The following is a 23308-nucleotide window of genomic DNA, read 5'->3' as shown; positions in this document are numbered from 1 at the left end:
AAAATTTCTACCTAAAAAATAACATACTATATTATTAATTAATATAATTGTAAAAATATAAAATGATGAAATATAACTGGATAAATCAAAAAAATAAAATTCAAAGTTCTTTAATTAAATAAAAAACGTTTATATATAAATATGATTTTATTTTAAATATGATAATAATTAATAATATTAAAATTAATCTTTTACAATTAATAAAAATTAATTGCGTCAAAATAACATTATATTAAAAAAAAGATAATATCAATATATTGGTAATCTAATCTATAATGTATAAATTTATTATTTATTTATAATGTTTTCATTATCAATGTAATAGTAATTATCACTTAATTTGTAACCTTTCTAACCCGGCTTAGATGTTAGGCCCGAATTTGGAATATTACATTAGTCATTAAAATGATCCAGTAAGTTATTAGAGTTTTTAAAACGATCATATTAAAACATTTGTTTATTTTAGAAGAAAATTTATTCTAATTTTAGAAAAAAAACAACTCATGGGTTAACAAAAACTGATTTTTCTTATAATGGTGTTCTACCTTTTGAAAACTTAGTTATTTTCTAATTTATTTATTATTCAAGATTTAATTATTACCAAGCACCAAAAAAGTGATAATTAATTTAATTTAAATAAAAATTATATTTCATACAAAAATAAATAAAATTCATATTTTGATATCCTAAGATTAAATTAAAAGTCATGTAGGCTATAAAAAAATAAATCATAAATCTCATGCCATAGTTCCAAAATAAAACGGTACAATCTCTAAAATGTAAAAATATCGAATAATAAATATAAAATATTTTAATAAATTAAAACCAAGCTGAGACCCTCTGGATGTCGTGTCCGCATTCAAACCTAGTAGGTTATCTATAAAAATGGAAATAAAAGGGGAGTGAGCTATGAAGCTTAATGTGGGTTCCATTATAAAAAAATCAGTGCAACCGATTAGCATGCAAAATCACATCACATAGAATAATCCACAATAGTAGTTTTAGAATATCGGTATATCATATCAACTCAACAATGTATATGTATATGTATCATCTCAGAATTGTATGCACATTCTTTATGAATGCAATACATGTTTCAGTTTAACAGAAAAGATATTACCCCATTGTTGCACACTATAGTAAGAGTTCCCTAAAACTCGTCCATCCCTACACGTTGGGTTATGGATAAGCCACAAAAGTTACAGGTCAATACGCTGGCAAATGGTTGTGAGTGCACAACATAATTGCAGATGAGAGCGACCAAAATGTGGGTGGATGAACCACCATTGTTGCAAGTTAATATGTTGCCAGATGGTTGTGGATACACAACATAATTGCAAATAAAAGCTGCCAAAAAATGGGTGGATGAACCACCAATGTTGCAGGTCAATACGCTACCAGATGGTTGTAAATGCACAACATTTTTGCATATAAAAGCTACCAGATAATTTGTGGATGAACCACCAGAGTTGCAGATTATTAATTTGTCTAAACTTTCTCCTTTCAAAGCGTCCCACCCCATGCAGTGCAATATGACATGCTTATGACAGATCAAAATTGTAACGAATAAAATGCTTATATAGATCAATATGACAAAAATATATATGCTTTTAACTAATAGTATAGTAGCAAAACATGTGCTTTTCATGGATACGACTTGACAATATCGTGAGGCATGTTGAAAGTACAATAAAAAATAAAGATGCAACGGACATATATTATTCACATATCATGCATATATATAATAATTCAATTAGTTAGGTCATGGATTCTAATATTATTCACCTTGTCAAGGACTCAATTGAGTAAAATAAAACACTAAAAATAATTCTGAGAATGTTTAAGGAATAAACTACAAATAACATAAATTTCTAAGTAAAACTGTAAAACAGAGGTCACATGATGTATGGCCTGGCTGTGTGGAAGGGTCTTGCCTTATGGTTCATGAACTAGCCTAGGTTTTGCTAGGCACATGGTCGTGTGGGGGGTTGTGTGGTCCTATTCCTAGACTCGGTTTGCCTCAATTCACTTGTAAAAGAACATACACCTTTCACCAAAAGTTCGAACAACGTCCCTTGCAATCAAATTTGATTTGACACACCTAAAACAGGTCATTTAAACAACATTTATACACGATTTAACGATTGATTTCAAAATTCGTCAAGATTGTCGAAGGATTCAGCAAGAACCGAAAAAGATTGAGTAATTGAATTGAAAGATGAATGTTAGATAGAAATTCTACAAAAATTTAGGATTTAAACATCAAAAACGAGATGTACTTACTGATTCTTGACAAAGATAATGAATGTTTATTGATGACAAATCTAAACTCCGATAGAAAATGATTGAACGGGGAATGATTTGATTCAGGGTAGCAAAGTGTTCAACATTTAGGATGAAAATATGGTGTAAAGAAAATGGAAGAAAATAAAAAGAGAATAAATAGAAAGATGGAAAGCAAATTCTATTAGGATTTGAAAAGGGATAATATGAAAATCTAATTAGTAAAAAGAAGATAAAAAGAAAAAAAGAAGGAGCAAGTTGTAAATTCTAATTAGAAAAGAAGTTTGTAAACCATAGGGGCGCCACTTGTAATTTTCTCAAGATTTTGTCGAGATTTGAAATTGAAATGAAAAAAGATGGAGGCTTAAACTTAAGTTCACAAGGGGGAAACTAATGCTTTAACAATTGGTTATCGTCTATTTCTTATTTATTTCTTACGCTTAATTATATTGATATGTTTTTGGGGCATTTTGGTGAAATATCAAAATTAAAAGGGAAGGAGAGACTTGAACCTAGGACCTCCAAAAAGGATTTTAACATGCTAACCATTTAGCTTAAACCTATTTTTTGTTTAATTTTTACCCCTAACAATATTTATTTTAGTGTGGTTTTTATCTTAGGTTGCTGAAAATAAAAAAGGAAAAAAATGGAAAGAGTAAGATTTGAACTTAAGCTCTGTAAGAAGGAAAGCTAACATTTAACCATTAAACCTAAAACCTACTTCTTAATTAATCTTATTTCTTAACTTTATATATTTAATTCGGGCTCAACTTACATATTCTTTATTAACTTACACATTTATTCAATTTTTTATTAACTTATTTAACTTATAGTTCTTAGCACATTCCATTTTAGTTTATATATAACAATTAATACTCATAGTCAAGTCTCAATATTAATATTTTAATTCATTTCACCCTTATTAAACTCTAATAAAATGACTTAGATACACGGAAATAATCAAGCCTAATATTCATTTCTTATTTAACATACGATATAAGTAAAATTTGTAATTCAACAATTAAATCATTTGTACAATATAAAACAATTTAATAAGGGCTATAATTGAAAGAAAATTCTAGAACTGATAAGTAAAACTCATTTAATTTTTAAAGCAAAGTCTAAAGACTAAATCATAATTTTAGTAAAATATTTTAGTAAAACCTTTTTGTAAAATCAAGAGTAAAATTATGGAATTATCCAAATAAGATTTAATCATACAAAATTTCAAGTCATTTCATAGCATTTAGGGACTTAAATTGTATAGCATAAAATTAGGACCTAATTGTAAGGTTAACAAAACATGCCCAACCTACATATGACATATTGACACCTATACATACTATTTCGTGTTTTCATGTCAAATTTTCCTATTCTAACATACTGTATATCATACATAGATCATACAAATCATGCTTAGTTCCACTAAAACATACATTAACACACTTTAACAATCATGTGTATTCAGGCTTAAATCCAGTCAATTAATAAACTATAAACTCAATTCTTCTAATCCCATTTCTGGGATGTGACATAATTAGTGTTATAGTTATATACCAATTAAAACTAATATTTAACACTATAAATATATGCCTTAGCAAAACATTTCCATTTAAAATAACATCTAAAAAATTACTAAAAGAATCATATTTTAACATTATTCAATAGGTTTTGTTTCTAAAAAAAATAATACAATTTTTATTATTATTTGAGATGTTTACTTATTATTATTTGATATTCAATAGTTTTATTATTATTATTATTTGATCTTAATAATATTTACATAATTGTGAATGTTGTTTATCATTATGTTGTGAGATATTATATCAAAAGAAATGAAGTATTAAAGTAATAGTTCTTTGTAAATGAAATTTGAACTCATATTCAAATAACAAGTTATTTGATCTAATTACTTAATATTTTGCCATTAGATGTTTTCTACTTTTTTATTTTATTTTATATTTTCATTACTTTTAAGACGTTATTTTATTCTTTCAATTATTTTTCAAAATTAATCAACTTTTATTATAAATTAGATAAATTCTCATTTACTTAGTAAATATTTTTTTTCAAAAATTATAAAAAAATATTATTTAATAAAATTTTAAAACTAAAAATGTAAAATCACATGCAACACACATAAAATGAGAACTAGCATATATATATATACACGTAGGCATCCAATTACACTTGTGTAAATCTTAAGTAGTTTTATACCCTTTCGTAACTTCTTATATGATTAATATTTTAAAAACTTAACTGTTAGATTAATTAAGATATTTGTACTTGTTGTACATGTAAACTTTTTAATCAATCCGATATTTCTATCATATTAATTTAAAATAGGCTTAATACCATTTCCCCCCATATTATAGTGAAATTCTCACTTGGGCCATTTTACTATTTTTTTTAGTTAGTTTGGCCCTTTATTTTAATTCTGTCACTCAGTTTAACTCTTTTAAAAGTTTTCGTTGAAAAAATAAACCAACCAATGACATGCTTCCATGTGTAAAAAATTAAAGATTCACTTGAAAATTAGAAATCATTAAAAATAAAAAAAATCATAAAAATATATTTTTTAAAAATTTATAAGTATACGAAGCGTCCAAAAATTTCCATTAAATTAAAAAAAAAAGAATTGCATTTTTTTAATTTTAAGTTTTCAGAAATTTTTAGAATTTTATTAAAATTTTAAATGATTTCATGGAATATATTTTGGGAAATTTTATGGTTTTTTATTGCATTTTATGTGTTTTTTTATATTTTTAAAGAAATTTGATTTTTTAAGTAAAAATATTATAAAATTTTCTAAAAATCATAAATTCCAAATAATTAATTTTTAAGTTTTATGAATTTTTAAATTTTTTTGAAGTCTTGCATACTTATAAGTTAATTTTTTTAAATAATTTTCAAAAATAGATTAAGTTTTTATTTTTTTTATTTTATAGATTTTTGGGCCTTTTTATATAAATTTTTATGATTTTTTTGGGAAATTTAATGATTTTTTTTTAGTTTTTAAAATTTTAAGTGAATTTTAAACAGATTAGTTTTTTTTTAAAATTTTAAGTTTTTTTTGGGTTTTTTAAAATTTTTTATTATTTTTTGGGAATTTTAATTAGTTTTAGTTTTTTTATATTTTTAAAAAATTTAAGTGAATTCGAAAAAAATTAAGATTTTTTTGTAGTTTTTGGGTTTTTTTAATTTTAATGATTTTTTATTTTTTTTTAAATTTCTAAGTTTTCATATTCTTTTTGGGATTTTTATGATTTTCTTATTTTAACAATATTTTTTAATTTGAACTTTTATTTATTTTTTTTACATGTGGCCGCGTGTCATTGGTTGGTTTGTTTTTTTAGTGAAAACTATTAAAAAAGGTAAGTTGAGTGATGAAATGAAAGTTGAGGGAGGTAAAGTAACTGAAAAATAGTAAAAGGGTAAAAGTGAGAATTTTACTATAGTATAGGGGCAAAAATAGTAATAAGCCACTAAAATATTATTTATATTATTATATATTTAATAGTTGGAAGTTTTTTTTTAATATAAAACGAATAGTTATAAATTTTTAATTTACAATAGACTTAACATGTTTGATCTATGTGAATAGAGCATGAAAGACAGTTAAATTGCTTAATTATTAATTATTAATCATATAAAAAATTTCGAAAAGATATAAAATTATTTAAATTGTACACTGATATAATTAGATCATTTCCGATATACATATATTCTGATAAGCATTCAAGTGAAACCCCAAAAACTCCACTAAGCATCGGAATTGCCTCTATAAAATCAGCAAGTTATAAATACGTAAAAATTCTGAACACGAGCACAATGTGTATGAAATTGTGTTAACGTGAAAGGTGAGGAAGTGTAGTGAGCATGAAAGAAGCATGATGGATGGGCTGCTTTGATGGGGGTGAAACACATTTTGTTTGCACAATTTAAGGATATTTAACTTTGTCTTTATATATGCATATACACACATTAGTTTTTTTATCCCTACATATATTTTATAAAATTGTTAATAATTAAAAATATTTAATAGATTTTATTAAAAATAAAATTAACTTATTCAACAGTTCTAGAATTATAATTTTTTAATGTTTCTATCATTTTAATTATTTTTGAACAAAAATAAGTAAAATAGATTTTTATTTTTAAAACAATTGTGAAATATTGATAAAACAATTTTAAATTTTATGCATTTCTAAATATGGATTGTAACATTCCAAAAAATTAAGGGTTAGAATTCTTAAGAATTAAAACATAGCATTGTTGGTTAGAAGCCTAATAGGAAGTCTTAAGAACTTAGATTCAAGTCTTATAAACTTGATTTTATCTTTTTAATTTTTCTGCACATTTAGAACCTAGATAATATGGTTTATGTATTTATTTGTGTGTTTTGAGAATAAATGTGGGCACTAGCCCAATAGTTAAGGCTTTCCTAATTTTCTCCTCACTACCAAAGTTCTATACACCCTAGTTTATCTTAATTTTTGATGATTTTTAGACAAATGGGTTATTTTCCCATTAGTCCTCAAAACTCTTTAAGTCCTTTCCTAATTCTACTAAAATTCCTTATTTGTTATTTTATCAAATTGAATCCCTAACTCTCTCTATTTATAATCTAGTTTTCTCTCAAAAACTATTACAATCTTATTCTCAAGCCCTTGCTACTAGAAACTTTCTTTGAATTCTTGAATCTTTGCAATTAAGTCCTTATCAATTGTTCTTCTCCAAATTGTTGAATTCCAAGTCGTTAAATCATTAAGTTTCTATCAATATAGGAAGTACCTCGCTCCCTGTTAATTAGGACCTTTCAATTCTAGAAGATATTGAGTTTTGATAAATCTTTCAATCTGATTATAAATCATTAATATTTTTGCCGAAAATATCCACAAATATTCAAAATTCGTTCTTAATTCTTGTATTTTATCAATTGAAAGACCCTTGTAGGTGATTGGATCGAGCTTGAATGTAGGGTAGTTGCCTAATACCTTGAAAGAGTCAAGTGTGTGTTTTTTTACGAAAACTTGAGTCAAAATTTGAAATGGCCTAGGTATACATGGTTTACCACACGGGTGCGTGGCCCACCTGTGTGGGTTCACGGTCCTTTACACAACCATGTTACCTTGTTTTCCCTTGCATCCATGTTTTTCACATGGCTTGGAGCCTCGCACATGGCCTGGACATATGACAGTGTGACTATTGCACCTTTATCCTTACGCTTTGCACATGATCGTGTGTTTCATGCACCTTCACCCCTATGTATCGCACATGACCTAGGGTTTTACATACGGGCTAGTCACATAGCCATGTGGCCCCTGAAGCTTAAAATTTTTAGTTTTATCTTTTATTATTTTATGCAAATTAGTCCCTGAATAGGTTTTTAATGGCATTTAGAGAACTAGATTATGCAATTAGGTCCTGGACTAGAATTAGAATGATTGAATATATGAATAAATGAATTTATGATCTTAATTGCTTTTGATTGATTGCTTGATCCATGAATGATTTTATATTTATCAATGTTATAAATGTTGAATGAACGTCTCGTATGCCTAAATGATTGAACAATTTATTGATGGATATATCCGTAAAGGTTGCTATTATGCAATGAAATAGAATGTTGAAAGCATTAATGATTCAATGAATGAATGTATTAAAGAATGATTGCATTGTATATGCATGGGAGGACGATATGAAAGGAGGAAGAATGACAGCTCGGATTGATTGTATGAACAAGTGATTAACTGTGTACCCAAAGAACAACATATTCCAATTGCAATCCTACTGTACTGCACGATCTTTCTAACAACTATTATCTACGAGTGGTTATGACTACAATGAATGTTGGTTATGTACTTACAACTTCAGCAGATTCCAACTACAATGGTCTTACTATGTACCAACAAAATGGATGATTCCAACTGCAATATTATTGTTCTTGGGCGTCCACAATCCCTCTGACATCTTTTAACTGCGAGCGGTTGTGGATCCTTAGCCAAACGGAAAATTTTATCTGCACCAAAGAAATATTTATGGTATTAAGTCCACATTTGATGTTTTTGGAGGGGTTTTGGGGAACTCCCTATTTTGGTGTGATTTAATGCTTGACGATAGGATTATCGTTTGTTAAACAAAATGTTAAACAATCATTGAATGACACATTGAGCATACTCATGAAAAGTACATATTGAGACGAACTGATAAATATGCATATGTGAGCAGTTTAAGTAGATTCACAAGCAATCTAGGGGAAAACCATTGGAAATCAATTGTAAGGATACTGTAGAAAAATTGTATGACCCAAACATTTTCCCGAGAGGAGTGGAGTACTGAGGCGGTAATGGGTAGAGAGGAGTGGAGTACTGCGATGGTAATAGGCTGAAGTTATCAAACATTATTGATGACCTTAGATCCGGATAATTAGAACTAGATTCAGAAAACTCTGAATGATATCAGTGACCTAACAAGCCCGAGAAATAATTATCGACCCCCAAGTCTGGATGATAAAAACTACCCCTAAACTCGGGCATCAACTCAATTTTAAACTCGGGTTTGGGTGCAGGAGGTGGATGTGGGATGGGAAGCGAGGGTTGTTGATAAACCGTAAATTATACATATTTTTTACCCCATGTTTAATGCATTTTATGGATGATTTCTCATTAGAATTGGTGAATTTGATGCTCCTAATACTTTAATTTCATGTTTTATACTTAAGAGAGCATAGGAGAGCGAAAGGAACGAGAAACGGGCCAAAAATAGAGAAAATGAGCCAAAGTACAAAATCAACACGACCTGGACTTCCTCACACGGATAGACCACACGGCCGTGTCAATCTGGCAGAATTGGAAAACGACTCACACGGGTATAGCACACGTCCGTGTCATTCTAACAGTCTCGAACACAGCCTGAAGTAATCGCACACAGGGGTGTCACACAGGCGTGTCCCTACCGAGCCCAAGTTAAGTCTAATTCGAAAAAGGCCACTTTTGAGGGCCTCTAGGCATTCCAAAGCCTATAAATACACCCTAAAAGAGGAGAAAAATAGGGAGGGAGAAGAGGGGGTAAGAAATTACTCCAAGGAAGCCGATTGATCCATCTCGAAAGCCAGGATTCATCATCAAGACTGAAGATCTCTCTTCAATTTCCCTTCAGGAGTTTTGGGTTTTCTTTATGTTTTGTATTCTTTATTCTTCTGAGATGTTTTCTTATTTAGTTATGCACTAAAACCCCTAAATACCTAAGAGAAATGAAACCTAAAACGAATCTTGTTATTATTTTCTGAATCATATGATAAATATTTAACTTGTTCTTAATTATGTGTTCTTAATTCTTGTTTTGATATCCCAAGATACTGATCCAAGACATGCTCTTATTCAGAGGAGGAATAGACCCTGTCTAAGAGTACTTTTGTCATAATTAAGCGGAGTTGATTACGCGCCTAGAAATAGGGTGACAAGATTTTGCCGAATTAGGGTGAAACCTAATAAGGGAATTCATAAATCGAGTTAATGCAACCCTAGAATGTTAATTAGAGAAAAGTCTCGGTTATTCAATCTAGGAATTAGACGTTATTAGTCTTGAATAGGGATAATAACATAACTTAAGGATCTCTACGGAACAAGTTGAATGAATAAATCGTCCGATTCGAAGCCAGAATAACAAGTGTAGGAGACGCAAACGAAGCTAGACATGACCATGAAACACGGCCGTGTGAACCCACACGCCCGAGGAACACGGGCGTGTACTAAATGTTAGACGCGCCCAAATTTGAAATTCGCGAATCACACGGGCTGAAATTAGGGACACAGGCGTGTGCCATGGCCGTGTGCCCCAAAATCTATAAAAACCCTGCACTATTCACTTTCTTCCCCATTCAAAAACCCTAACCCTAGCAGCTGCAACTCCACATGGCCCCCTGCCACGCCCGTGCGCCGCATTTAACTTCGTTTTTGACGCTCAATCTCTCTCTCTTAGCGTTTGTTTACTCTCTTCACTTCTATTCTACTGATTACTAATGCTTATTATTACAATAGTTTCCATTTCTTTTGAACTATCTTCCATTTTTGTTCATTACTTTATCATTTAGTTTGCATTTTTAGTTAGTTATTATACATTGCATGTTAAAAAAAAGTTATTAAGAAACTTCATACCCATGAATTTACCATGCTCATTCTCATGATATTCCCATGCCAATATCTCTCATGTAATTTGCATTATTCAATTATGTCTTATACATTTCATGTTGCTAGGAAAGCTTCATTCTTTTACACACGCCATTACTACATACGATGACAAAGTCACGAAATTATTATATTAGTTATGTTTGGTTGTGGCTAAAAGTCTATTTTTTAATTGGATATTGTATTCCTTTCACTTTGACCACTCACTAACCCTCTCCTACAGTTTCCCCGAGGGCCCCAGGAAGAACTGTTCCAAAAACTTCGAGCTCGACCCTTAATTACAGGCTGCTGTATCAACTGGGCTGCTGTAGAATAAGTCCAGATGACTGACGCGATTCGGGCTCTCCTAAACATCGACCCTTGAGAGCTGTTCTTCGAGATTATCGAGTCGACATACCTCGAGCTCACGATGAAACTGTGCTCAACATTCCATCTCCAGACTGTAATGACAAGGTATGATGATCCTGGCATAGTCCAGTTTTGGCTAGGCGGATTAATCCGCCAGCTAAGCATCCAGAGTTCGGTGCTACTCTACGCCTATATACGAAGGAGTTTCAAGAGGAGAATGAACTACATGCTCTCAGTCGCCACATACATGTCTCTCCCTCGAAGTGTTGGCACAGGTTGGCCCCTAGCACGCCCTCCTACAATCCTAGCCGCTCTAAGGCATCAGTTCTCCCACTATCCCTGAGATATTTATACGCAATTTTAGCTCACAATTATAGGGAGACGAGAGTGCACTGACGTCGTCAACACCCACGACGTCTTCTTATGGTGCATATCACAAGGGCAAGTCATTGACCTTGCCTATTTCATCACCCTTGCGATTCAGCAGTAGACGGAGCGACATCGGAAGGGGGTCATCTTCATTGGCCCTTACGTTACTAGGCTGGCGTGACACTTCGGGCTCTTCAACACCGCGGCCCAAGAATCATCCCTCACCCTCATCGGCCAGATGTCTCCACAATGCATCTCGAGCATGCTTAGCATGAAGATGATCGAGAGGCACCAAGAAACCTACCCTCCCTAGTATCGTCTCGCCCAATCTACCGAGGAAGAGGCATACGAGGACATTTCTGATGATGTCCCCCCACAGCACGAGGACTCATCGACTTAGCCACCACCACCCTCTCGTCCAGTTCATGCGGCGGCTTCATATGCTGACATCTTTAAGCGCCTCACCCGATTCGAGCAGCAGTGTTTTCAATGATTTGACAACATTGATGCTACTCTACAACAGATTTGTCAGCACCTCCACAGCTCATCGCCAGTCCCACCTCACGAACCATCCAGCGATGAAGACGTTTAGAAATATTTATTTATTGTTTTGTGTTTTTAATTTTTATTGAAACTACTTTTTTATTTTTGTTAGATTTTAGAATTTTAGTTTTAAGTATTAATTTCGGTTATTTCTTTTCGAGTACTTATTCTTCCTAAAATCCCCTAAAAAGTTCATGATTTTATCACAGTAATATAGAGCTCTTAAGCTCATCATCACATAGGAACTAAAACTCCACCAGGAAAGGTTCTCTACGACTGCCATGTCCTGCTCGACCACGACCATAGCCACCACTAGATATAATATTCTTTTGGTGCAAGACTTATAGCCTAATGAACCTCTATGATCGCTGGAGTATCCTCCTTCACTCTCGAACCGATCATTCTCCAAAACTCTAGTTCGAGGAATTCATCATGCAAGAAGTTTCATTTCTCTCCCCATCTTATTTTTATACTCTAATATCTATCTTTGTACATTGAGAGCAATGTACATCTTAAGTGTGGGGGTATTTATTTCATTATCAGAAAAATCCCTGAATAATCTTGTTCTTTTGAAAAACTCTCATATTATATTTAGGATAAATTTTAATTAATTTATGATTTTGATTGATACATCTTGAATTAAAACATAGCGATTTATGCATTGATTTTTTAAACTTTAAGGTTTTAGAGAATCAAGCATGATAAGTTGATTTTTAAGAATTTAAAATTATAGGTTTTTTCCCCAAGTCTAAGTATTACTTTGAATTAGAATTCAAGAGTCTAAACATCAAAAAGTCCTAATTTATTGTGAGATTTTTTAGCCTTTTGAGCATTTATTAATTCTTTCATGCTCACTTTTATTATTGCTTTAAGTGCATCAGTATTGAACTGTTATTCTAGAACTTGCTTGATTATGCATGCCAAGACCAGACCATTTGATTTGATATGTCAAAATGATTAAGGCACTTAGAATTAACCCACTTATGCCATGAAAAGCCTACCTCCACGATTAACCCCTAGTAAACCCCCCTGAGCCTAACAAACCATTTTTTGTATTACCCTTAATATTAACCTTTAACCCATTATTGTTGAAATCCCCTAAATTAATCCCTATTTTTTTTCCAGATTTAAGTTGAATGGACTGCCTAGCTATGTTTTGTTCTTAATAGTTAGTCTATATTATTTTAACTTGTTCTTAAAAAAAAAACTATGTATACATATCTGTAATTTCATATTCTGAAAAGAAGCTCTGTTGTACGCAAGTGAAGCTTAACTCCTTTTTTAGTTAGGCAATTTTTCAATTCAATCTCGATTCTAACCCTTTCTTTCAGCTTGTGACCACACCCCCTAACGAAGGCTCACTACAACCCTCTAAAGACCTTTTGATTGATGTATCATCTTAAATTATAGTGGTGGAGATTTAATCTTCATGCAAGCCTATGGTAATGACTTTTCATTATTTACTATTGAGTGCTTCATTTATTGTCTTTAAACACCTCGAGTGATTTGAGTGAATCTTTAGTGATGATGTGAAACTCTGTGATATTCTGAATCAAAGGTACTTAGATGTAGAGAGACACCTATGTTTGCATGATTAAATACTCAACTTGGAATGTTTGAAACTTTTATGTTCTTTTAGTTGAATTCTCAATGTATGATTACCTATGGATTATTTTGAGATATTATCGATAGGAATTGTAAGTTGAGGAGAATTTATTTTGATTATGAGTTGAGAATTTTGCTGAATGATAAACAAATGCTTAAGTGTGGGGGTATTTGATAAACCGTAAATTATACATATTTTTTACCCCATGTTTAATGCATTTTATGGATGATTTCTCATTAGAATTGGTGAATTCGATGCTCCTAATGTTTTAATTTCATGTTTTATACTTAGGAGAGCATAAAAGAGTGAAAGGAATGAGAAACGGGCCAAAAACGAAGAAAATGTACCAAAGTACAAAATCAACACAGCCTGAACTTCCTCACACGAAAAGACGACACGGCCGTGTCAATCTGGCAGAATTGGAGCACGACTCACACGGGTATAGCACACGCCCGTGTCATTCTAACAGGCTCGAACACGACCTAAAGTAATCGCATACGGACGTGTCCCTGCCGAGCCTAAGTTTAGTCCAATTTAGAAAAAGCCCCTTTTGAGGGCCTCTAAGCATTCCAAAACCTATACACTCTAGAAGAAGAGAAAAATGGGGAAGGAGAATGAAGGGTAAAAAATTACTCCAAGGAAGCCGATTGATCCATCTCGGAAGCCAAGATTCATCATCAAGACTTAAGATCTCTCGTCAATTTCCCTTCAGGAGTTTTGAGTTTTCTTTATGTTTTGTATTCTTTATTCTTCTGAAATGTTTTCTTATTTAGTTATGAACTAAAACCCCTAAATACCTAAGGGGAATGAAACCTAAGATAAATCTTGTTATTATTTTCTGAATCGTATGATAAATATTTAACTTGTTCTTAATTATGTGTTCTTAATTCTTGTTTTGATATCCCAAGATACTGATCCAAGACATGCTCTTATTCAGAGGAGGAATAGACCCTGTCTAAGAGTACTTTTGTCATAATTAAGCGGAGTTGATTGCGTGCCTAGAAATAGGGTGACAAGATTTTACCGGATTAGGGTGAAACCTAATAAGGGGATCCATAGATCGAGTTAATACAACCCTAGAGTGTTAATTAGAAAAAAGTCTTGGTTATTCAATCTAGGGATTAGACGTTATTAGTCTTGAATAGGGATAATAACATAACTTAGGGATCTCTATGGAACAAGTTGAATGAATAAATCGTCCGATCCGGAGCCAGAATAACAAGTAAAGTCTAGGTAAATTTTTCCTTAGGTATTGTCTTCATTCAATCGATTTTCCCAAAAACAATTCCCCAAATCTTTTCTCTGTGAGTTCTTTGTTTAGATAATTAGTTAATTAGAATAAAATCTCTTTATTCTTAGGCTAGATAATAAAAAGACAGTCATTACTAATACTTATAGTTCCTTTGGGTTCGATAATCCGGTCTTGCTAAAACTATACTACTGTTTGATAGGTACAATTGCATACATCGCGATAATGTTAGTTCAAGAACGAGTAATTATAAATATTTAAAACCTATCACGAAACCTCGCGATCAGTTGCTCAAGTCATGACATGTGCGAGGAAACTAACATCGATTGCCTACCAAATAAGTACATTTTCCCCATCCTAAAGTACTATTGGATATACTCTAATGAGGGCTCCAAATTGAAAGAGATTTATTTGAGATTTCAAGCCCACTCGATTGTTCCACACTGTAATATATTGTTGATGCTCTACTGCCCAATTCAATCTTTGTTTCCCTCTCTTATTAATTTTATGGATCTTCCCTACTATCACTAGCGGTGCTGGGATGTACTGTATACACCTGAACTGCCACATTACTCGATTCCCATGATACTATTCCACTGTCTGGAAATTGATAATGGGTGCGTTAATGCATCGTAAGTGTGAGTGGATGTAAGCAAATGCAGGAATAACAGTTGCAATGTCTGGGAAGGAATAGGGCATCTAGATAAACTAAACAATTAATAACATGGTTATTGTAGCACGGGTCAAATAAGATAAATCAAGTAATTACATGTCATGAATAATTTACCTTCTTCCTAACATGTGTCTCAATTATTTGACGCTATATCGGAACCATGTTTGACCTCTCGATATCCAGATTCCACTCTATCAACGAAAAAAAAACTTGTCAGAACAAATTTACATAAAAAATGTCAAATAATTGTGATAATGCTTAAATTTTATCATCTATTCACGAGTGGAAATGCATATGCTTAGTGACTAACTGATGCCAGGAAAGGCATTTGGTAAAGGGCCTCATATGTCCATGGCTTAAGGCTTTATCGTCCGACAAAGCTCGTGATACAACATAGATAGTATTGCCAAACCCTAGCTATACGAACTGACGTTATACAAATAAGTTAATAGAGGCAAGTACATCAAGTGAACCTTATTGTTGTTTACATCCAGTATGAGTACACCCTTAATCATGTGCATAATGTATGCTCAAGCAGCACACTCACCTCCTGCTCAATCACAGCACTTGGTAAATGCTCAAAATTGGCCTTCATCTATGAAAACCCCAAACCCGTAAATTTCGACTCCACTACTAGGCGAGAGTCCCAGTAAGTTATAGCAAAGGACAGTCGGCTCAGAGATCGTACTTACACCCGTAATCCCACTCCCATCGGTTAGGAGCCTGAGTTACAGTGTAATGGTGCACTCCCTACACGACAAATGAAATGTGGGTCTCCGGGCGCCACTGCTCGACCAAAGCGAATATTAAGTCATACCACAAATCAATTGTTCAGATCAATGCCGCTGATCTGAATCCGACTAACTCCAAGTATGGGATGAGGCATTCGTCCGACAGATAACCTACACTATTCACACAACCCCCTCAATGCGCGGTAGGAGCCCTGACAATATTAAATTACCAATTAGAGGACCCGTGAGTTAATATAACCTAAATAACTTTGCACTTTTTACAGGAGGACTCGTGAGTAACAAATAACAATTTTAGTACCATCATATTAACTATTTTTTATATGCGATTATTGTCGTTAATCAAAGAATCTATTTAGATATCTACAATTTAAAAAAAAAATATCAGTTTAATTAGGTTGTTGCAATAATTACCAAAACACATTAATATTATACATTAAATAATATTCTACTTTCCTTTTTCTTCTACTTTCTCTACTAATCTCTTCTTCTTTTTATTTTTTTTGACCTTCCTTATTTTCTATTTTGCTTTCTTTGTTTTTCACTCTAAAATTTTCCACTCTTATTCATGGTTATAAGGACCCCCAATACATCTTTTTTCAGATGTGTTAAGTCCCATAAAATTTCTGTTTTGTTTAAGTCCCATCTCCTTCTCTGCCTGAAACGCTTCTGGCATGGCAGTGTGACAGTGATGTTGCTTATCAGATGGGCTTTACCCCATCAGTGCCACCTATCAGATAGGCTTCACCCAAGTGATCCTTTTTCGTATTTCTACTGAAATTTTGACCCACAATCTATATACTAAACTCGTATTTTGAAACAAAAATCAATATAATAATATTTTTTAAGCAACCTGTTAGTGTTAGAACTATTGGGGTGGTGCCGCCTCTGCGCCACCCTCAACACTAACTATACCATTTTCGTAATTAATCTTATTGGTATCTCATTTTTGAATTTTTGAATTTTTGAATTTTTTATATTATATATGTAAAAAAAAGCCTAAATTTAACAAAGAATTTAACAATGTTGAGAATTCTTAAAATTCATATAAGCTTTTTAATTAGAATAAGTATTTAGACTAACTATTAACATTGTAAAAGTTAAGGTATCAAATTATGTCAAAATTTGAATTATGAAGATTAAATATCAAATTTGAACATAATAAAGGGACAAAAACTAAAAATTGACCATTGCTATATAATCTTTAAAAAAAAAACAAAGGGATAATAATTGAAATTTAACCATTATGTAGTGTGAAAAAAAAAAGAGAGAAAATGACTTGGATTTGTATCCCGTAAGGAGTGCCTTAAATTATAAAAGCTAAGATTGTAAATTATAAAAAAGATTACAGTATATAGATTAAATTTTAAAGGTAATATAGGGATTAAAACTAAAATTTGACCATTTTTATATAATTTGACTTATCATATCGAGATAGTTTTTTTTTGTGATAGATAAAAGTTTTTAAGAATAATTTACGTGTATTTAAACCGAATATTGAAACATAATAACTATTTGAACTAATTAATATCATTGTAAAAATTCAAATCTAAATTATTATGTCAAATAAAAATAAAAACATTAAACTATAAATTTGATTATAATAAAGGAATCAAAACTGAACATTTATCATTTATCTTCCATTAAAAAAAAAAGGAAAAGAGGTGTTTAAGAAATTGACTTATAGCTAAGGTCTGCTACCTTAGCACATCTCTGTCTGCTCTTTCTGGCAGGGATTAGGTTTTATTGTTCTTTTTGAAAAAAATTTGTTTGTGTTCCTTTGACGGCGATTTAGAAAAATTCCTTTGATCTCTTTTAATAATTTTGGAATTCTCGTTTATGCATTGATCTTACTCATGGAGTCAGAATTTGCTGGTTTATCAATTAATGAGGAAGATGAGATTCTACAAGTTCAAGTCGAGTCAAACTCAGAGAGGGAGGTGGAAACGTTTTGTTTAGTGGGGTGTTTTCTCACAGCCAGTATTATTCACTTCCCAGCAATAAAAAGCACAACGGCTAATCTATGGCATCCTGTTCGGGGTGTTCAAATTCGAGATCTAAGAGAAAAAATGTACTTATTTCAATTTTTTCATATTTTGGACATGGAGAGGGTTTTAAAGGGTTCACCTTGGACTTTTAATAATCATTTATTGGTGATATACAAACTTAAGTGGGGAGAGGATCCATTGAGAGTTCTTTTAATTTTTACACCCTTTTGGGTTCAGATTCATAACATCCCAATTGGTTTCTTTTCTAAAAATCTGGCTGTAAAGTTGGGTAATTTTATTAGAAAATTTATTAAGTATGATGGCTCTAATTTGGGAAAAGAAAATCGTAATTATGAGGATAAGAGTCCAGATTGATATTCAATGACCTTTGAAGAGGAAAAAGCAGCTTATGTTTCATGGAATTTGTTCATATGTCCAATTTAAATATGAAAGGTTGTCTCTTTTCTGTTTTTATTGTGGTTGCTTGGGTTATATTGACTCTTTTTGTGAAGAAAAAATGGCAATAGGAGTGGAATGCGCAGTATTAGGGTGGGATCTATCTTTGCATGCTCAATCTTGGAGAGCTGTAGCCATGAATAGTGTTTGGTTACTAGAGAAAGGAGATGATGTATGGGATGCAAACTGTGGGAAAAGTCATGTTTAAGGGAATAATTTGGGGGTTTGTGGAAAAAATATGGAAAACATGAGTAATATAGATCCAATATTGGGTATTAATTTGGAGGGAAGAAGGTCGAACTCATGTCAAGGAAGGGGAAACGTGAATGCAGAACTTTTCCATACTACCATGGAACACGATCTGGAAGATGGAGTGCTAATTGGAGAGGAAGGAAAAAAGAGGTCTAGAAAAGAGATTGAATATTCTATAATCTGGGAAGAGATTAACATAGTTGAGGGAAGGAATAGGAGAAAGGTGGAAACAAATAATTTATTATCAGCGGCTGCCAACAAGCAAGCCGATCGAACGCAATGAAAATCCTGAGTTGGAATGTCCGTGGTTTGGGGGACTCACAGACAGTTCGAAGACTTTGGCATACGCTGAAGGTACATAATCCTCAAATAGTCTTCTTTATGGAGACAAAAATTGATAAAAGTCATATGAAAAGAGTCAGAAGAAGTTGTGGTTTTATCAATGGTATTAATGTAGAAGCAATGGGATCTAGAGGAGGTTTATGTTTGGCATGGAATGGGGATACAAATGTCTTGCTCCAAAGTTTTTCGAAAAGGCATATTGACGTGGTCATTGAGGAAATAGATGAAGGTTATAAGTGGAGATTTACTGGTTTTTACGGTTCTCCTTATCAACAAGATAGGGATGAAGCGTGGAATCTTTTAAGACAATTACGTACTGATGGGGATATGCCATGGATGGTTTGCAGGGACTTCAATGAAATTCTCTATGGATTTGAAAAAAAGGGTGGTTTAATTCGTGAGGAGGGTAGAATGGAAGCTTTTCGAAAAGTGTTAGAAGATTGCAATTTAGTGGATGTGAGGTTTTGTAGGAATTGGTTCACGTAGGAAAAAGGAAATCTACCAGAGACAAATATTCAAGAACGTCTTGATAGGGGTGTGGCCACTGATGGTTGGTTGTCTCTATTTCCAGAGTCTCAAATTTAGCACTTACCTCATTCTTTTTCTGATCATTTTCCATTACTCCTTACTACAAAACGATAAGAAAAAGGTCGCTTTAATAGAAGTTTTAAATTCGAAGCATAGTGGGTCATGGAAGAAACATTTTTTGGAGAGGTTCGGAAAATTTGGAAAAGTCAATAGGTAATTTTTTGAACAAGCTGGAATGTGTCAAAAGAGGGTTACAAGAATGGGCTAATAAAATTCATTACTGCAGGAAAGTAAAGGAGCTGTTAACATCAAAATTAATAAAATTACTGTAAGATGATAGAATTGATGAAAATCTTGCAGAGCTTATTGACAAAAAGGTAGAACTTAATTTTGAGATTGAGAAAAATGAACGTTATTAGGAATAGAGGGCGCAAGTTAATTGGCTCAAATTAGGTGATAGAAATACTGCTTTTTTCCATAAACAAGCGACATAGAGACGAAAGAGGAACTTTATTCGTAAATTACAATCTGATGAGGGCGGGGAGACGGATAAAATCGAAGAAATGGAAGAGGTTGCCAAAACGTATTTTCAAAATATGTTTTCAGCTGGAAGAAGAGGAAATTATAATCATATTTTATCGGGTATTGATCAATGTATTTTTTATGAAGATAATTCTAAACTTAAGGAGAGATTTACAAAAGAGGAGATATAGGAGGCATTGAAAGAAATGGGTCCGACAAAAGCACCTGGAGAGGATGGATTTTCGGCACTCTTTTATCAAATGTGTTGGCCAATCATTGGAGAAGATGCTACATCATTCTACCTTAATCTTCTAAATAATGGTACGAATCTAAACGTAATAAATAAGACTAATATTGTGCTAATTTCAAAAATTTCAAATCCTTTTAAGTATCACTCAATTTAGACCCATCAGTTCATGCAATGTGCTATATAAATTGATAGCCAAAGTCATTGCTAATTGGCTCCGATCAATTATGGACAAATGTATCGATTTGGCATAGAGTGCATTCATGCCTGGGAGACTGATTTCTGATGTTTTATTAGATTATGAACTACTTCATACTTTAAAGCAAAAAAGGGTGGCGAAGAAAGGGCTTATGGCAGTTAAACTAGATATGAGTAAAGCATACGACAAGGTTGAGTGGAAGTTTGTAGGAGTGATGAAGAAAATGGGTTTTGATTCAGATTGGGTGGATTCGTTAATGAAGTGCGTAACCTACTCCGTAGTTTTTAATGGTTTTACTGGCCAGTACTTTACCCCTTCTAGAGGTCTTAGACAGGACGATCCTTTAAGTCCTTTTTTGTTTCTATTTTGTGGGGAAGGATTATCTAGCCTTATAAGGACAGCAATGAAAAAAAAGATTAATAGAGGGGTGAAGGCGAGCAAAAGTGGACCACAGATCTCACATTTATTATTTGCAGACGACTGTATTTTGTTTGGAGAGGCCACTGAAAGAGGAGCAGTTTATCTGAAACAGATTCTACATGAGTATGAGAAATGTTCTGGTCAGAGTGTTAATTATGCTAAATCGACTATATTCTTCAGTTCCAATACGCAAGAGGGAGAGAAAAGAGTTGTTACTAGGGTACTCGGAGTACGCAGCTCAAACAATTCAGAGAAATATCTGGGTTTACCTAATTTAGTAGGGAGAAAGAAGAAAACGTCTTTTCAAAGCCTAAAGGATAGATTACTACAACGAATTGATAATTAGAGTATAAAACATCTTTCGCAAGGAGGAAATGAGGTTTTTATTAAGGCAATTCTCCAATCCATTCCAACTTACTCAATGGCATTTTTTTACTTCCAAAAATCCTTTGTTCTGAATTAGAAAGTATAATAGCAAAATTTTGGTGGCAGAAAAATCGAGGTAAAAAAGGCTTTCATTGGTGTGCTTGGAAGGATATGTGTGCATTAAAAGATGAAGGAGGTCTTGGCTTTCGAAAACTTGATAAATTTACCGTTGCATTACTAGCTAAACAGGGTTGGCATTTGATTAATTATCCTTGTTCCTTGTTAGCTCGAGTTTTAAAAGCAAAATATTATCTGTCCTCCAATTTTTTAAAAGCTCAATTAGGAAACTCACCTTCATTTACCTGGAAAAGTGTGTGGGCATCTAAAGGACTTTTGGAGAAAGGATTGTACTGGAGGGTCGGGAAGGGGGATCACATTTCTATCTAGTCTGACATTTGGATACAGAATGTTGAGGAAGATAAATTGCAGAATCAAAGAAGCAATGTTAATGTTGAGTTTGTTTTAGATTTGATTGATAAAGAGAGTAGATCATGGAAAACAGAGTTATTGGTTAATACCTTTCACATAGAGATTGTTAAAAAAATCATGCAGATTCCATTGGCAAGGGCTGTGCACGACGATTTCCAAGTATGGGGAGGGGAACCATCCGGTAATTTCTCCATTAAAAGTGCCTACAAACTATTACAAAGGGCTACACTAGTTCCTAGTAATTAATAATTTATAGGCCAAGATTAAAACTTTCTACAGAAAACTATGGAACCTACATGTTCCTTCAAAACTCAAAATTACAGTCTGGAAAATTTCTTGGAACTACATCCCTACTCTTGCTAATCTTAAGATAAAACGAGTTGCTGTGGAGACTCAATGCCTCAGGTGTCATCGGAATGAAGAAGACAGTATTCACATTTTTCTACAATGTTCTACAACGGAGGAAGTATGGAGAAATTTACAATTTTCTTGGGTGCTTAATTGTAACAATCAAGAAATTTGGGAATGGATTACTTAGGTTTTCAACCAGGGAACAAGTGAATAGTGTCGTCTTTTCTGCTGTGGATTATGGATCATCTGGACAAGTAGAAATAAGCTCCTTTATGAAAATTGAAACACAACAAGTTCAGATATTTCCAATCACATAATTAGTTACGTTTCGGAGTTGAAAGGTTTAGATGAGAAAATACTTAGCTTTGATTCTGATAGAGATCTCAAACATGATGAACAAAGAATGTGTCCAGCCATCTACCAAAAGCTTTTCAGATAGGTTTCAGGTTTGATTGTACGTGCGATGGATGGGGAAATCTTGGCTTCTAAATCGGTACTTCACTTTGACGTTGCATCACCGTTTGCGGCGGAGGCTTTTGCAGGACTAGATGCAATAAGATTAGGTAGTTCCATGGGTTTTAATGCATGCATGATTCTGGGTGATTTTAAAACAGTTATCAAGAAGTCAAAGTGTAGATTATGATAGATCGGTCATTGGAGCACTCATCAGAGATATCCAACTCTTAAAAATACACTTTCAAGACTTAGGGTTTCTTTTCATCCCAAAATCAGAAAATCTCTTTGCTCACTTTACCGTTAGAAAAGCATTGAAAAGAAATGAAAATCATTACCTGGAGGGAGGCGTCTCAAGCTGGGTTCAAAGAGAAGTGGAGAGGCTAAAGTCGAGAGCTCCAGATTGAAGAATAAGAAACGACTTTTTCTGAAAACTTGTAGCAGAAGAAAAAATATTTAAGAAGATTTGATCACTCTGCTATTTCAAACAGCTGTGACAGTTCAGATGATAGGACAAGACATTAAGAGGGCAGCTGTTGATGTCGACTGGCATTAAAAGGAGTAGGTTTCCAATTTTTGTTCAATTTATTTTATTTATGGGCAGTTTTGTTTTGCTTTATTTAGGTTTTTTAGCTTATTGGACCTGCTTTGTTTGGACCCAAGTCCAAGTTGCAGGAGATTATTTG

The 23308-nt window shown here is 32.7% G+C and overlaps 1 long non-coding RNA gene across 13 annotated transcripts; it reads right to left on the bottom strand.

Annotated features, from left to right (window-relative positions):
- Positions 1-611: 611 nt before the first annotated feature.
- On the bottom strand, positions 612-23166 carry LOC107896780 (uncharacterized). Of its 13 annotated transcripts, XR_005903291.1 has the most exons (7): positions 22961-23166; positions 21908-22764; positions 21682-21777; positions 15808-16203; positions 15375-15451; positions 8153-8305; positions 757-877 (listed from the first exon to the last, which is right to left on the bottom strand). It is a non-coding gene; the product is annotated as an uncharacterized lncRNA (long non-coding RNA). The 13 variants fall into 13 exon arrangements; XR_005903288.1 differs by lacking the exon at positions 8153-8305 and having other exon boundaries at positions 612-877; positions 22961-23164; XR_005903285.1 differs by lacking the exons at positions 757-877; positions 8153-8305 and adding an exon at positions 939-1347 and having other exon boundaries at positions 22961-23164.
- Positions 23167-23308: the final 142 nt, after the last annotated feature.

This window comes from Gossypium hirsutum, chromosome A10 (assembly GCF_007990345.1).
Source record: "Gossypium hirsutum isolate 1008001.06 chromosome A10, Gossypium_hirsutum_v2.1, whole genome shotgun sequence".
Classification (NCBI taxonomy): Eukaryota; Viridiplantae; Streptophyta; class Magnoliopsida; order Malvales; family Malvaceae; genus Gossypium; species Gossypium hirsutum.
Note: the sequence above shows the minus strand (reverse complement) of the source record. Positions and strands in the feature narration are given on the sequence as shown.